Source organism: Typopeltis vanoorti, chromosome 18, assembly GCF_054136105.1.
Source record: "Typopeltis vanoorti isolate ZY-2024b chromosome 18, IOZ_Tvanoo_1.0, whole genome shotgun sequence".
NCBI classification, from domain to species: domain Eukaryota; kingdom Metazoa; phylum Arthropoda; class Arachnida; order Uropygi; family Thelyphonidae; genus Typopeltis; species Typopeltis vanoorti.
In genome coordinates, this window is record NC_143566.1 from 23,254,641 (window position 1) to 23,273,210 (window position 18,570).

The 18,570-nt window shown below is 36.3% G+C and overlaps 1 protein-coding gene across 2 annotated transcripts in view; it reads right to left on the reverse strand.

Moving 5' to 3' along the window:
- The window catches only part of c11.1 (maestro heat like repeat family protein c11.1), a 763,927-nt gene that overhangs the window by 649,613 nt on the left and 95,744 nt on the right, over window positions 1–18,570 (reverse strand). The gene's annotated exons all lie outside the window — the stretch shown is intronic.

Genomic DNA, 18,570 nt, shown 5'->3' on the forward strand with positions numbered 1-18,570 from the left:
TGACCAAAAGGAATACATGCTTCTAAAAAATGCTGCTTACCTTATCTCTGTGAAAGCCTACAGCTGAAATGAGTCAAAAAAGCCACAACAATTCTTTAAGTGCTTCCTTCTCACATGGAGAGATGCAGTGCACAATGCTTTCACTGATTATTAATGCACATCATCGAATGTCATGGAATGAAAAGTTTGCACTACAGTAGACTACACTCTTCTAGACCAATTGACGTTTTTTAGGCAGAGAATGCCTGGAGACCTGAAATTGTTGTTCCAGTGAGAGTTTGGAAATGAAAATCAAATGATATGGGTATTATTATTTGTGATAACAACATCCACATCATTAGATTCATTATTTATTCACATTAATCCACTTGTCATAGTGCATTAAAGTATGATGTTCTGGACAATTGTAAGTGGTCTGCACTGAATAGTGCATCCATTACAACTGCAGCAATATAAAACTTCATATCACAAAGCAATAATTCAAAAAAACTGCTTAAAGAGAAAAAGACTTTAAAACATTATGGTGATAAGCACACAAGACCAACTTGAATTCAACAGAATCTACAAAACAAACTGAAATACAGTAGATCATAGTAATGCCAACCCTCTTTATGAGTGGACCTTACTAATACTTTAAAGTGGAGCACAATTCCATCAACTTTCTGTCAGAAATTAATAAAAATAAAAATAAATACCTTCTACTATGCAATGAAACTGTTATTAAATGTTAATATGTTATCATACAAAAGAACGTTAACACATTAGCTTCTGTCAATAAAAATCTCATGCATTAGAACCTTATCATGGTGAGAAAGTATATCACAATGACCAGAAGACCTATAGTGCTGGGAGTTAAGCTCTTAAGTTAAAGTTAAGCTTAATGTCTAATAATATCTAGCTAGAATGATGTATTGGGGTGTATGGAGAGGTAGCACCTTAGTATCGATATCAGCCGCTGATCTCAGAGTCAGGATGTTGGGTTCTGGTCCTGACATACACTCAACTCTCACTTATGGCTCCAAGAAGTTGGTAGTGCACACCAGCGGCCACATCCAGGTAAACCACCTTGGCTGGGGGGGGGACTAAACTAAGTGAGGGTATCAGCAATATAGAATGCTATAAATAGGGAATGTCACCCTTTATGTGCATGAAGTCTGGAATGGCCAAGATGGCAGAAAAAAATCAACACTGACTGATCAATGGCATCAAGGGCATGACAGCAAGATGTGCGGTACATTGAGGGCACACTCCTGACATCTAAGGGACTTGTGGCCAGCCGTCATGGAAGAAATCGGAGCCTCACCACGTATTTATCCATTGTCAACCATGAAACACACCATGTCACAATATGAAGTTAGAGATGTGGTTGAGATCCCTGCAACCATCAGCTCTTATAGCTACAGGGAAGAAGAGCTTGAAACTGGGAATTGTAAGACAAGAACTACTAAGGTAGTGTACGAAGATAATATCCCAAACCCTCCAGAGAGGATATTCTCAGATGTCTCTTGTCTGAAAACCAGGAGCGATCTCTTGAAAATAGTAACATGGAACATCAGAACACTCTACGATGCAGGCAAATTAGAAGTGATGAAGGCCGATATTGCAGGTATCAGTGAAGTGAGATGGACAGATACAGCCATAATAAGAAGAAAAAAATCACACTATAATCTACTCTGGCAGTGACTTGCACCTTAATGGAGTAGCGCTTGTCCTAAGTAATAGAATTGCAAAATCTCTACAGGGATATTGGGCCCATAAATGACAGAATCATAACAGCCAAAATAACTGCACAACCATTCAACCTGTATATTATCCAAGAATATGCTCCAACCCAAGATCACCCAGATCAATTTTATGAAGTTGGAACAATTTTATGAAGACATCCGAACTGCAATCTCCAGTGCTAAGTCAGATGATGTTATTATAATGATGGGCGACCTAAATGAAAAAGTGGGCTCAGAAAAAATCTCATTTTGCATGGGAAACCAAGGGCTTGGAATCAGAAATGAGTGAGGTGAAAGATTAATTCAATTCTGTGAAACCAATGACCTAATAATTGCCAACACACTGTTTAAACATCCTCCCAGAAGACTATATACCTGGAAAAGCCCTGGGGACATCTATAGAAACCAAATTGACTATATAATAATAAGCAAAAGATTCTGAAATGCAATAACAAAAACATATCCTGGAGCAGACATAGGATCGAACCACAACCCAGTGATTGCAAAAATCAAAATAAAACTTAAGATACCAAGCTAACCATTCATAAGAGAAACTTATAATTCAGACTCACTTAACAACCAAGAAGTTAAAGACTGCTTTATAAAAGAATTCACAAAATCCCTTAACAAGTCTGACACCACAACTCACACAGAAAATAGAACACCAATTGATGAAATTAACATGCACTGGCAAACATTCAAGAATAGCATCAATGAAGCAGCCAAAAATACACTCTCACAATTACAAAGGAAAAGGAATAAACCTTGGATGAATGAAAAAAATACTGACGTTGAATGAACAAACCTGAATATAAAAGCATGAATAAAGTAATAAAAAAAAAAGAATGCAGGAAAGCCAAAGAGGAATGGATTAAATATAAATGTATAGATATAGAAAACCTTGATAGAAAACACAGAAGCAGAGAAATCCATGAAAAGATATCAGAGAAATGACAAACAGGACAAATACAGCAAACCATGCAAGTGTCATTAGAGACTCAAGAGACCATATTCTAATGGATAAAAAAGAAATCATGGAAAGATGGATTGAATATACAAGGAAATTATATGAACAACAAAGAAATGATATTCCTGAAAAGACTGATTTAGAAGGACCATTCATTTTACTCTGTGAAGTTGAAAATGCCGTCAGAAAACTAAAACCACTAAAGCTGCAGGAATAGATAACATCTTGTCAGAATGGTTGAGGACTCTCAATGAAGGAGGACTGAAATTTCTAACAAAATTATGCAATAAAATATACGAGACTGGATTTCTATCCAAAGATATTAATCACTTAATTTTCATTCCAGTTCCCAAAAAAAAAAAAAAAAAAAAGCTACAAGATGTGAAGAGTTCAGGACAATCAGCCTCATCAGTCAAGTATCAAAAGTCCTCCTATACGTTATTCTTGAAAGAAATAAAATAAAAACGAACATAGAAATAAATGATACACAAAGTGACTTCAAAGAAAATGTAGGTACAAGAGAAGGAATTTTCAACGTCAGAACCATCATAGAAAGATATATAGAAAAACAAAAAGATGTGTACCTATGCTTCATAGATTACAAAAGGCATTCGACAATGTCCAACATGAACAATTAATTGAAATCCTTTCAAAAATAGGCATGGATGGAAAAGCCATTAGGCTATTAACTAATCTTTAGTGGGAACAGACTGCATCTTTGAGAATAAATAGAGACCTCAGAAGAATTCCCAGTTCAGAAAGGTGTGAGACAAGGCTGTGTCTTTTCTCCGATTCTCTTTAACCTGTACACAGAAGAAAGATTTAATAAAATTAGTAACCTCAAAGGAATCACTATATGGGGCAGAAATATTAATAACCGAAGATATGCAGATGACACGGTTCTTCTAGCTGAAAACAAATATGACCTCAACTCTTATAGATGAAACCCTCAAGTATAGCGAACGGTATGGCCTCAGTTTCAACTTTAAAAAGACAAAAATCATGATAATTTCAAGAGAAAAGAAAATACCAAAAATATGCATCAATATACCTTGGACACTTGATCACAGAGAATGACAGGACAGAAGATGAAATTAGAAAAAGGTTTGAAATTGTAAGGTCAACTTTCAACAGTATGAAAAATCTACTAACATCTAGAGAATTAAATCTGAAAACAAGACTAAGAATCTCCAAATGCTACATATGGTCTACATTATTATATGGAGTAGAGACATGGACACTCTCCGATCTGAGTGTGAAAAAACTGGAGGCCTTTGAAATGTGGATGCTGCGAAGAATTATGAGAATATCATGGAAAGACAAAAAAACAAATGAAGAGGTACTACAGGTGGCAGGCATAAACAGGAGCCTGATGAAAGAAATTAAAAAGAGAAAAGTCAGATATTTTGGACATATTCTGAGGCATAACTGCCTACAAAGGACACTTCTTGAAGGAACTGTTGAGGGAAAGAGAAAGAAAGGAAGACAAAGACTGGAGTGGATGAAAAATATAGAAGACTGGACCTATCTCTCATATGAAGAATGCAGCAGAGAGGTGCAGAATAGGACATGGTGGAGACACATGGTAATCAATCTCCTGGAGGGAGAAGACACCTGACAGGACAGAATGATGATCAAATGGTGTTTCGTGTGTGTGTGTGGACACAAAGAGTAGACCACACACACACACACACACACACTACTGTCAAAATGGATGATGTCACCAAGGGAGAGCAGACTCAACCCTCCTTGTATGAAGCCAAGAAACAAAATTTCTCATACCAGCTCAACTGTCCCCTAGTATAACAAGGTCTCAATGAGTGGCTTGGGTAGGTCAGGTCATAAAATTATGCTACAATTTCCAAATACATTTGTGCACAGAGAGGAGATGATTACCTAAAATGCCAAGGTATTTGTGTCAATCCTTAATGTAAGAACATTCATAACAGATAACAGACTACAAAAAGAAGAAAGCACTAAAAACAGTGATATGGGACATCTTATGCCATGCACAAGGGAGAAACTCAGCAGATAAACTAAGTGCAGAAACTTGGTTTGTATCATATCGAAGAAAGCAAGGAGATTAGTACAGAGTGGGATTCTTGATCAAAAAGAAATCGAAACTAAATATCGCTAGTGCCGCAAGTGAACATAGTGGTATTTTTGAGCTGTGCTAAAAAAAGTGTTTCTAATTAGTGTGTAGTGTGGCTTTTTATTGCAAATTGTGCAGCATTTTTTCAGTTTGGATACAAGTGTCCTTCAGTAATGTTGTTGGAATTTTTTGCTATTTATATGACATTTTGCTACTTGTTTATTCATACTGATTCTGAAAACCATGTCCATAAAAAAATGCACATTGGTGGCAAAGAAAGCTTCGGTATGAAGATCTAGCTCTGCCTTGGATTTTATTTTTCGCCGTGGATGCATTGCATAAATTGCTATATGTACAAACCAAAAAATGTGAAAGATCTGTGGACGGTTTTGGTAAACAAGAAGAAGAAAGCATCTTGATAGATTAGAGCAATTAGAAATGGGGGCAAGTGTCGAGACTGTAATAGAAGAACTTAGGCAAGAGTAAGTGAAAATGAAAAGTGAAATTAAACATCTGGAAGAGCATAATAAACATCTAAAGGAGAGAATGGTTGATAAGAATAAGGAGGAGAAAGTTAGTGTTACAAAAAAAAAGTCAAAGAATAGTCATATATCATTGTATGGGACTAATAAAGTGCACAAAACATGCTTTCCTGGTGAAACAAATAATTAATGCGTTAAAGGAAAGAGTGGGCATCAAAATTAGTGGTAGTCATCGGCACAAATGATTTGATTGGAGAGAAAAAGAATCTTGATAGAAACTTCAAAAAGTTGTTGCAGCAGGTAAAGAAGAATAGTGTTGGAAAAGTCATTAGCATATTGCCCAGATATGACAACACTGAATTGATAAGGAGAGCAGACATGATGATGGCTGGTTGTGTCAGACAAAGGGGTTCACAATTTGTAAATCTGTGGAGTGAATTTGAAAGAAAGTAGGAATGGTTTAAAGTTAATGAATTGCATTTGAATTGGTTTGGTGATGGACATTAGAAAGGCTGCTGTTTCCTGAGAAGGCACAGAATCAAGAAGTTAATGTAGTAAATGATCAGAGTCTACTTGTTAATCATGAGAGTACAACTAAATGGACTGTATGGCAGGAGGAAGATGAATATGAGGTTGAAGATGTGGATGCAGCAGCAGCACAAGGTGATGGAATGTATAAAGGTAAGGATGAGACAGGTAGGGATGGAAATCAAAGTAAGGATCAGGGAAACGGGAGCGATCAGAGTAAAGAGAGGTGATGTATGGCAGCAAACAGAGAATGATGATGCTGGTAGAATGGCCTCAAAGACACAAGGATTGTGATGTAAGGAATATTCGAAACGAGAGCTGAGTTTGTTGCATTGATTGAGTTGATATGCCCAAAGATAATTGAAATAAGTGAAACTTGGTTGTCTGAGAAGGATGTGATGTCAGGAATAGAAAAAATAGAAGGATATGTAATTTCTGGAAGGATAGCTGTGTGAAAATCAGAAGGGGTGTGCTGTTAATGATTACAGAGGAATTGTGTCCACAAAATGTGGAAGTTGACAGTGCATGTGCAGATTTTGAACCTGTGTGGCGTGAAGTTGAAATAAATAAAACAGGATATCCTGTTAATAAGAAATAAATAAAACAGGATACTATATCTGATAAGATGCTGTTATAGGACAGGTAATGCAGAAAATATTGACAAGGAGAGAGGTAGGCAAATTAGTTGGGGATGTAAACAGAAGGTGATCTTGATGGCAGACTTTAATTACATGACTATGGAATATAAGGAGGAAATAGTGCATGGGAACATGGAGAGTCAGTTTGTTGAATTTCTGAGAGATAAATATTATTATTAAGAGACCTCTGGGGAATCATCAAGGGAGGCCACATATTATACGCACCACTTATCATACTTATTCCTGAATTCATTAACACCGCTTGCACATACAGATCCAATGGAAATTCATTCCAATCACACACTACCTTAGGAGAGAAAAATCTAGCTCATTATCCTTCTTAGCAACATTCATTCTCAGTGATAAAGGATGCCCTCTAGTCTTTTCTCCACCCTCCATAAAATGAAAAATTTGATCAAATGAAATCCTGTATGACCCTTTCAGAAGTTTGTACGTCTCAATCATATCACTCCCTCTTTCTCCTGTTTGCTAGTGTCTACAAATTCTCAATCTGTCTTTATAATCAGTATTCCACAATCCTGATATTTTAACACACTCCTTTGCACTCTCTCTCCCCACTGTATCAGAATCAAAATAGAAACCATGAGACCAGACATGCACACAATAGTTCAAGTGAGGTCTTATCAAGCCCTTGTAAAGAGGCAAAATGACATCATTATCTTTACATGTTAAAGTTTGTTTCAGCATTGCAATTATCTTTTGAGTTGTATTTGCAATCTTTGCTACATGGCCCTGAACTTCAACTTGCTATCTACTAGCACTCCAAGATCCCTAGCCAGATCAGTTTCTTCTAGCATAATCCCACCGACATATATAATAAGACACTGAATATCTAAACACACCAAAGTGCATGACATTACATTTATTAACATTGAAATGACAGTCATTTCCCCATACCCACAATTCCAGCCTATTCAAATCATTCTACAAGTACTGCATTTCAACAACATTCTTGATTACCCCCACCTCTCTTTGCATCATCAGCAAATAGCTGTATGTCGCCTGTCAAATCCTTCCCAATATCATTAACATACAGATTGAATAACAGTGTACCAAAGCCTGATCCTTGTACACTAGTTACCTTAAATCTTGCAGACTCATATCTCCTGTATACCACTTTTTTGATATCTGTCAGTCAGCTGTCCTCTTAACCACTCAAATATTTTATAATCCAAACCCATATTCTCCAATTTATGCAACACACCATCTTCCATGCTGTATTCTGTCATAAGCCTTAGCAAAATCCAGAAGTATCATGGTGTAAACATTCCCCTTGGCTAGTTCGATGGTAACATTATAGAAGGTGAGCAAGTTGCTAAAACAACTTCCCTTAGTAAATACATGCTGTTTATTGCAAAGTAGAGATTGACTGTCAACCCATTTTTGAATGCAAGCCTTAACCCTTTTTTCCAAAACCACCACTCCTGAGATACCAATTGGTCAATAGTTGGATCTGTCTTTGCACCACCCTTGTGCAATGGGAATACCATACATTACTTCCATTCCTGCTGAATCTTCCTTGTTCTGAGACTCAAACTATATAGCCTGGTCAAAGGAATAGCCAGTTCAGCTGAATACTCTTTTAGTACTTGTACTGATATCCCATCAAGTCCCTATTGCTGAATTCTTATTTAGTTTGTGCAACAGCTCTAATACCTCCTCTTGAAACACCTGAGTTGCTTTAGAAGACGTAACAGTGAACTCAACGTTGCATACACTAGGTTGATAGCTTTTAGAAAAATGGGCACTCATTAGTTAAACAATCTCTTCTGCATACAGAAGAGTTACTATTTCATATTCATTCTTTCTTTTACTTTCAGCATATTGATAGAATTCTTGTGGGTTGTCTTTAGCTTGCAGAGGCAATTTCTTTTCATATTCAGGCTTAGCTTTCCATACAACAGTTACAACTCTTCTGGCCTGATGCTTATAATTCATAATGCACACAGTATTCCCTCCACATCATCTGTTTCTTACAAATCTCTTGCTTAGTAAGATTATACATCCATTTGACTCCTACCCTAACTTCTCTTCTAACTCTCAGGACACATTCTGATATTGCATCATTTAAGTATTTTTTAAATGATTCCCATGCACTGTCAATATTCTTCCCATTCAACAACCAATACATTTTGCTGAACTCAGTATACTCTTCAGTTGTTCATAATTTCCTGATTTGTAGTGCAGCAAGTAACCTTTTCTGAAACTTCGTCACTTCCAAAGTGAGTGCTGCATGATCAATGTCACCAACTGGAGGAAGAATAGTTATTTAACTAACCCCCCCCCCCGACACTATAATCAAATCTAACACTCTTTGACTTCGAGTTCCTTCTGTCACATGCTGCTTGCAGAAGTTGTCCCGCAACAGCTCAATGCAGTTTCATTCTTCTCATGAGATTTTACTGCTACCCAATCAATATTTGGATAATTAAAGTCTCCCATTATGATTACTTTTTTCGCACCCATCGTCTCTTTTTGGTAATGCATTTCTTCATTACTAGCAACCGATCCACCAGGTCTGTAACACCCCACTATGTAATTGATCTTGTTAGATTCCACCTCACACCACATGACTTCAAATTCACTGCAACCTGAAATAGTGTTACTAGTACTGCAATCATAGTTCTCAACACTAACTGGATTCAAGTCATCCGATATCATTAGCACATCCCCTCTCCTATCCTTCCTAAAAATACTGTACCCTAGCCAGGTCTCACTAATGCCTACAAACTGGTTTCCAACATATTGACCAAGGCAACAAATTCCATCCCTTTGTTTCTGATACTCATATCATTCGTATATAGACATAATAAGCTATCTGGATGCTCTTTTGTACACTCTTGTCTGCACCATGCATGACACAGTTGGACAACTTGCAAATTTCTATTCTTCTCTAGTGCCTTATACCTGTAAACATCTTTGCACATGTTTAATGGGTCCAAATCAGATGAACACAAAGTCGAAATCGTTCTTTCCTAGTAATAATTTCCATGATAATGCCTATTCCCATCATTAGCACATATAACATTATCGCTCTTACACTCATATTCTTACCAGTCCTCCCATTATAATTTAGTTTCCCTGACTCTGTGTTATGTCTAATATGAGTTATTAGTTTTTCAAGACTGCTGATACCAAACACATTCAGGTGTAGACCATCCTTATGCAAATCTAATCTTCCCTCAAACTCACTCCACACATCCAAAAAAACCTCACACCCATTCCTTCTACACAGCCTACACATTGAATCATTTGATACCATAGAACTTCTTAAAGCATTTTATCATATCGAGGTACCATACTTACTATTTTCACTTTCTCACTCTTGCCTCTTCCAAATCCTTTCATAAGCAGCATGTGAAAGAAGCAACTAGGCTTTAGTGTTTTGGATTTGGTGATAACTTCACAAGATGTAGTTGTTAATGAGGTGCTGACACTGCCACCAGTTCGTGAGTGTGATCATGAGGTGCTTGTTTGGGAAGTGATGAAACAAGAAAATGTTACTGCCAAAAATGAATGTGTGTGTGTGGAAGTATAAAGCAGGTGATTATAGGAAGCTCTGTAGTCAGATAACCTGAGCAAAAAAGATGTTATAATGCATGAAAACTCACAAGATAGTATCTGACAAAAGCAATGTATAACTGCATACCAAGAGTTTTTTTATTATTATTCAGGCCTCCATGGAGTCAAAGGACTCATCGTGGGAGGTCCTTTCTAAGAAACACAAGTCTATTAGGACTCATCGAGGGAGGGCCCTCCTAGGAAACAAAAAGTCTATCATACCACTCCTTAAACTCATTGACATTTCTCGCTCTCACCACTCTATCAAGCAATGCATTCCATGGTTCAGCTACCCTCCATGTAAAGAAACCACTCCTCACCCTCTTTCTCACAGTTTCCTTTCGTAACCTCCAGGGATGGGCCCCTTGTCGTGACTCCTTCCTGCTATTCAACTAAGCAAAAGAACTCCCCAGTGTCAACCCTGTAACCACCTCTCAACAGTTTAAGAATCTCAATCATATCACCTTTCCTTCTTCTATCCACCAAACTCTGCAGTCCGCACTCCCTCAGCCGATCCTCATAACTAACATTGTACAGTCCTGACACCATCTTTGTTATCCACCTTTGTACCCTTTCCACAGTAAATTTATCCCCTTCAAATCCTGGGGACCAGATCTGAGAACAATAGTCTAAGTGTGATCTAATCAGAATCTTATACAACGGAATGATAACCATTTTATCTCTGCAGGTCAGTGTCCTTCTCATAATTGCAGCAATCCTCTGTGTTACCTTCACTACCTTTGCAATATGTACCCTGAATTTCAGGTTTTTCTATCAATTGTCAACCCCAGATCTCTTGTCTCCCCTACTTCCTCCAGTTTAACTCCTCCCATAGAGTATGCAGTGTCCCATCGATGTGTCCCAAACCTCAAGACTTTACATTTTGCTGCATTAAACTGACACCCCCATTCATTTGCCCATCTATCTAGCTTATTCAAATCCTCTTGCAGGACTACCACATCTGCACTATTACTAATAACCATTTCCAGCTTTGCATTATCTGCAAACAACTGAATATCCCCTGAGTTAAGCAAATAAATAGAGCAGGAGTGAAATGGATAAACAGTGAAGTCAAGCAAGCTGTGCTGGAAAAGAAAATGCTATGGAGTAAGTACAAGACAATTGGTGGTGATCGGATCCATGAAGAGTATAAAGTGCAGGCTAGAAAGGTGACGAGCACGGTATAGAAAGAAAAGGTACAGTATGCGAGGAGACTGACTGGTCAGAGCAAGGTTAACTCAAGGGAATTTTTCCACTATATGGCAACCAAGAGAAAGAATAATTATGGCAGGTTGACTACCATGACTGGTGAACAGTCATGGTAGCAAAATAAGAGTTACAAAGGATACAGCGGAATTACTGAATGAGCACTTTATCAGCACATATCATACTGGTGTAAATGATGTAGTTCAATATATAGAAGGGGAGGCAAGTATTAGGAGAACTGGAAGTATAAGAATCAGAGATGTATTAGGTGTTATACCTCAACCAATCCGTCTGCCTGAAAAACGGTGTCAGGGTTGAACTTTACATCTGTCAGGCAATGAGGAAGTGCTCCATCTTGCAAGAAATGTAAGCATGTGTTGTGGTTGTTGCCATCTAATTGTGGTATTAGGTACCCTTGTAGCATGTCCAGATACAAACCACCAGTAATGGTAGATGCTGAAAAAAAAGAAGGGTCCATACACTTTCTTGCTTGCTTACCACACAAAAAATGTTAGCCTTTGGGGTGTCACAATGTTCTGCCATGACATTTGGATTTTTGCTTCCCCTAATTCTGCAGTTGTGAGTGTTTACTTGCGAATCAAAAGTGCACTCATCACAGAAAATAATTATGTCCAAAAGGTCCTCATTTTGTTCTATACTATTGATAATTTCTGTACAGAAATCCTGAAATATCTTCTTGTCTTTCTTCAAATGTTGTACAAGGGTAAATTTATAGGGCCTTAAATGTAAACACTGTCATAAAACACACCAGACAGTCACAGATGGTATTCCAATTTGAAGAGATACCTGTCTGAATGACTTTCAAGCACTTTCTCTGGAAACTTTTATGAACTTCTTCCATAACAGCCGTGTGTAGAGGCTTAAGTGCTGTGAGGACACCATATTGGAGGCTTAATGGATTGTATACAGTACTTAAAGGATTAAAACAGAATTTAAAACTTCCTATATATTTAGTCTCAGTAAATGAGAAATCTTCAGGGATTACAAAAAAACTAATGTAACAAAAACAAATAACACACAATACTAAGCCCAACCACGTGGGTAACACTAAAGTCCTATCTAGGTGGAGCGCCCTCTAAGGGCGGTTGTAGGTAACCTGGAATGTAAAGTGGGACCTCTGGTGATAAGCATTTCCCAATTCTTAGGAAGCTTAATGCAACCATATTTGTTGAGATTCGGTTGATTTCTGAGAGCTACTGCTGCTGATTCTAAGCATAGTCTCTCTTTTTTGAATTTGCTGTGGTGGAGCATCGTGGTTTTTTTCCATGAGATCCTGTGGGTTGTATCCAGTGGTGAGCTATGGAAATTTTAACAAAGGGCTCGCATCATTGAACAAAAAAAACTACACCAACGCCATCTACCACCACCACTAGTATTTCTATAGACAATCACAAACATCCATGCCCACAGCGGGATGTTTGTGAACCCAAATGGATGTTTGTGGGGTGTTTATAAACAAAATAAATTTGTTTTGTTTACGATAGAAGTTTTTATGACAAACAATCTGTAAATAATACATAAATATTATCTAAAACACAATAATATTGAAATACATTAGATTTCTTTTATACTTCAAGTGATAATCAATGGTAACAATCAAGGGGCATTATTTTATAGTCCTATTTATTTATATGTGATTACCAAATGTCAATTCTTATTTGTAAAATGGTAATAACATAACTATAATATTTTATTTAATAAAATCACTTTCGAGATGATTTTACATGAAAAAAAAAACCTCACTGTCTGGTGCACATTTACCCAGAAAAAAACTCTCTCCTTTACATATACCAACAATTACTTTAAGGAAATACTTATGACAACAGCTGCCTTATTTCCTTCCTCCTTCACATCTTGTGTTCTTCTAGGAGGATCTATAGCTGAGCAATGATTTTCTAGAAAGTATTTGACATAGGGATTCGGATTAAATTCATTCAAGGGTTTCCCATTTATACATATTGTCATTAAACCTGAAATATGTTACAGTGAGAGAAGATCTCTTCGTCGTTACAATATTATTCATCACACTAAAAGCTAGTTCGGCTTCAGCGCTGTAAACTGCAATTGGTGCCATAATCACTTTGGCTTTTTTCACCGTACTGGGAATTTCGTTTTGTAACTTTCCAGTTAAAGCCATTTCCACTAAATCTCTAAAATCATTAATTTTACTTTCATATTTCAAAATAAAATTGAAAGATCTTATTCTCTTTTTTCCTTCTAATCATGGACATGTAACTTCTTTCATATTCGATGTTTCAGGATAACATACATTTAAAATGTTTTTCAGTACTTCATCTTCCAAATCCTCATAATTTTCATTTTCAAGTTTAAAATTTATTTGCTGCATTAATCTATCCTTTAAAGACATTATAAGAGGGTTTAATAATGTTTCTCATGGTAGTTTGTGAAATCTGATTTGCTTTCACTTGCTATTCCTTCAAATTCTTTTGATTTTAACATGGTATCAATTTTAGATTCACAAGAACCTACAGAATTTTTAAAATCATTAATTGAATTAATTGTTCGCATGATTAAGGAGTTAGCTCTTATAATACTTATATTGCAACTTTGTAGAGCTTCTGACAAATATGATAATTCCTGTAGGATATCAATCATCAATGCTAGATCTTTTAAAAATTCAAATCGAGAAGTCATTTAAAAAGTCCTTATATTTATCATTCAATGCAAAATACTTGCATAAAGTTGGGTAATTTCTCCACACAGTAAGAGCCATTCGTAAACTGCAAGCTGCCCATCGTGCTCCAAACACACGGCCAATCTTTAAAATTTCGCTACCAAGGTCTTTTGCAATTGTATTTAATTCTCATTGATTTTTGGTGATTGATGATAAAAAGCATATAATTTATCCATAAATATTTCAAAATTATTTATTTCTTTAATGTTTTTTATCAAATCGTCTAATGCTAATTGTAAACGATGAGCTACACAATGCTGCCGGGAAATTTTTGTAGAAGTTTGATTGCAACACCTGATTTGTTTCCTAACATTACATTTAGCTCCATCAGAACAAAATGCAATGAGATGATTTTTTAAATAAGTTATCAGAAAATCTATATGAATTTAAAGTAGCAAGTATACATTCCGCAGAGGTATTTTCTAGTTCTACAAGATCTACAAAAATCATACATGGTTCAGTGAACTCAACTTGTATGTGAATAACTAAAACACATTTTCTATAATAGCAGACGAGATGACAACATTATCGATTTGTCTGCTATTATAGAAATTTTGCAATTTTTTTTTCTCTTATTTTGGAGGATATTTCTAATTTTATTTGTTTAGAAATATGTTCAACTGTTCTAATTCCTGAGAATCTAGAATGCAATGATAATCCTAGAACAATACCAGTTTTAATTTGCAGCTCGATTAAATCTGCAAATCAGACATAGGTCGGTTTCTCGTAACCAAATTATAAACAGAATTAAACATTTTTGAAGTTAACAAAATTTCTTTTTCATTTAGTTTGTCAATTAAATTTGATAATATAGATTTGCTACATTCTTCATTTATTTTTACGATTTTATTATGAGCAAATGATTCATTATGTCTGGATAACTTTTTTACGCAAACATGCGGTTCTTGAGTCCTGTAGTGTTTCCATTCGTTTCTATTTTCATTTTTACCCATTCCTTTGATGATAAAACAACTTCTTTTTCCTTCAACACTTAAGTTTTTATATTTTGAGCAAACACGACATTATAATTTACCATTTTTAACTTCTAACCACTTATACTGCGTTTAGAAATACGATGCTTGCTGCTCGTTCCAGCAATCAGGTAAATGATTTTCTTTTTCTCCTCCAACTTATTGCATCTTCACTAAATCAATGTGTGTGTATTATCTTCAACTTCATCTTCAACAGCAGTAGAATCAGCAGAATCACTTTTCGTTATTTTTTTTTCCCAAAAAAATTTAACGAATTTCACTGTCTTTTTATGTTTCACGAGTAAAAATACTTTTTACAATTATAAAAATAAAATTTGCTGAATATGCAGTTCTTAAATTTATTATTATTTTTAAATTTTAAACACAAACAATTGTTATACATCAGTGTACTGACAAACACAGAACTAATGTCCAGTGGAACAACCCGCTGATGACAGTTTTATGAACATTTGATTGTCTACTGGTTTTACCATATGATTGGCTACCAGAAGGGAGAAGGGTAAAGATAGAGCATGCTATCTTTATTTATTTTCAAACTTTCATTATAGCAGAGTTATAGAGGGTGCATTTATTATAGAGGAGTTGAAACAATAATTCCAAATAATCTATACACTGCCAAATAGAATAATTTTTGTTAAGTTACTGTACGAGTTTGTGGCTTAATATATTTCAAAAAATTATGGTTTTTTTTTTTAAATAAAAAGTAACAAGAAGAACAAAGGGCTCACAAATTTGAGAAAATTTTAACAAAGGGCTCACGCGAGTCCCTTATAGCTCACCACTGGTTGTATCCAAGACATGGTTAAATTGTCTATGAGGGTTTTAAGATACACTAAACTTTTTCCTCAGTCACCTCAACAGCCTACATCCAAGAATCCAGATTACAATGGAAAAGGAAAAGAACAATTGTTTACCCTTCCTAGACACCTTAGTTACACACCTTCCCAATGGTACACTTTCCTTCACTATACAGAAAACCCACGCACACAGGCAGATACATTCACAAACTCTCCCACCACCACCCCGCTCAACAATATGGCATTATTAAAACTCTTACCAAGAGAGCCCATAATCTTTGTTCCGGTGGAACTGCCCTTACAACTGAGCTTGACCACATTCACAACACTTTCTTCTCCAATGGCTACAGCAATCACGTTATTAAAAAAATAATCAGGTCCTCCCCCTTTCCTCGGTCTTCTCTTCAGAAATAGTTTAGAAATGCCATTACCATACCCTACATCCATGGCACATCTGAAAAAATAGCCAAGATTTTAAATAAGTACAACCTACACACAGCATTTAAGCTCCACTGCAAATTTGCTACCCTTTTCAGCTCTAGAAAAGATCAGCTTCATCCTCTCTCTCAGTGCTTGGAGTCTATAAAGTACCGTTCCTGTAAACTGGCGCACTTTGGACAGACAGGCAGATCAGCCACTATCCGCCTGGAGGAACATGCCATACATCTGCAAACATGACTATGGTCAGTCAGGCCTGGCTGACCATGTCTTGGATACAACCCACAGGATCTCATGGGAAAAACCACCATGCTTCACCACAGCAAATTCAAAAAAGAGAAACTACGCTTAGAATCAGCAGCAGCCCTCAGAAATCAATCGAATCTCAACAAATATGGTTGCATTAAGCTTCCTAAGAATTGGGAAATGCTTACATTCCAGGCCACCTACAACCGCCCTTAGAGAGTGCTCCATCTAGATAGAACTTTACTGTCACCCACGTGGTTGGGCTTAGTATTGTGTGTTATTTGTTTTTATGTTACATTAGTTTTTTGTAATCCCTGAAGATGTTTCATTTACTGAGATGATATAGGAAGTATTAAATTCTGTTTTAATCCTTTCTGAGTGCTGTATACAATCCATTAAGCTTCCAATATGACTTCCACAATAGCATCGGCAGCATGCGGCCTTCCCATTGACCTTCCTGTTCCAGATGTGCGACGTGTAGATCGTGCACCTACCAGGAGGTTTTTTGCTGTATTGCATGCAGAAATACCTCTGACCTTGTGTTGAGAACTTCATTTTCTCAGACAAAACACGCAATGGTGCCTGTTCACTCCACACCATCAAAAGTCACCATTTTCAAATGGTGTGATGTATCATATCATCTAGTGTTGTCATTTGGTAATAAAGTTACATAAGCAAAATTTGATGCATTTCACTACGAAGAATAATGGCAGGAAATGTTGTATACATCATTTTGAAACACCTATATTAAAGAACAGAATTTGTTTGTGTTGGCTACATCGAAAAAACTTGAGATGGCAACACTGAATGGTCTTGTTTTGTTTACACTCTGCAGTTCTCATGAAACTGAATTAACAATCGTAGCAAGTGATAATTCATGTTAAAAAATTGGAAAATGGGAGACTGGTCCGACTTGGAAAAAGGATAAATCGCTGGAGTGCATTTAGCTGGAGCATCAGTGATAAAAATTGCCATGTTATATTAGATGTATATTGGGATGGACAGTTTCTAAGGTCATCATCAAATTCCTGTCATGTACCCTCAAGGGGGTGTATAGGGTAGGAGAAAATCAAAAATGTCAGAGATCATCAGATGAGTTGACTTTCACACCATTTACTACATCAGAACGAGTTTATGTTTGGTGAACAACCAAGGAAGCCTACAATCTGGAATGCATGGTTCCAACAGTAAAACACAGGGGTGGTTCTGGGCAGCAATATTATGGTAATCTGCTGGTCCTATTATTACACTTCATGGCATAATTACTGAGAGTGATTATTTGGACATTTTGAGTAATCAAGTGCATCCCATGATCCAAACAACAATGCAGCATTCCAAAGATTACAATGCCCCCCCCCGCCATTTGCACAGCCTGGATTGTACAATGGCATGAGTGTTTGAAGTGGTATGTAGTTTGAAGAGCATGAGAGTGAACTTCAACATCTTCCCTGGCCAGCAGAATCACTAGACTTGAACATTATTGAACCAGTCTGGTCAGTTTTGGAGACTATAATAATCAGATTCTCACCTCTAATATCTTTAAAACAACTTGGTGTTCATTCAAGAAGAATAATACAAAATTCCACTAGGAATTATTCAAAACTTATTTGAGTACATTCCAAGAAGAATTTGGACTGTACTGAAGTCAGAAAGTGATCCAACACCATTTTAATTCCATTATTTTGTCCAACCCTTGTATCTGAGGAAACAACCAACCACCTACTCTGCGGCCAAACAGAAATAGCAATTAATGTTGAGTGCCACTGGTTCCCTAATGCACAAACTTGCTACCAGTGCAGCATCAACAGGTTTTCATTTTCTTTTCATCATCATCAATTTCCTGATATGTAGCACCAAGGGGGTGTTCAGGTTACTATGACAGAACTACATGATTAAGTTTACATTATTATTAATCTCCTATCAACAATTTTCCTCCAAATCAATCTATTACAGTTTATTTTAAGAATATATAATTGCTGATAGATTGATTTGGAGGAAAATTGTTGATAGGAGATTAATAATAATGTAAACTTAATCATGTAAGTTCTGTCATAGTAACCTGAACACCCCTTGGTAGTACTATAACTACAAACTTTCTTTAGTAAAAAAAAAAATAAAATAAAATAAAAAATAAAAAATTCTGAGCTAATTGAAAGTTTCTA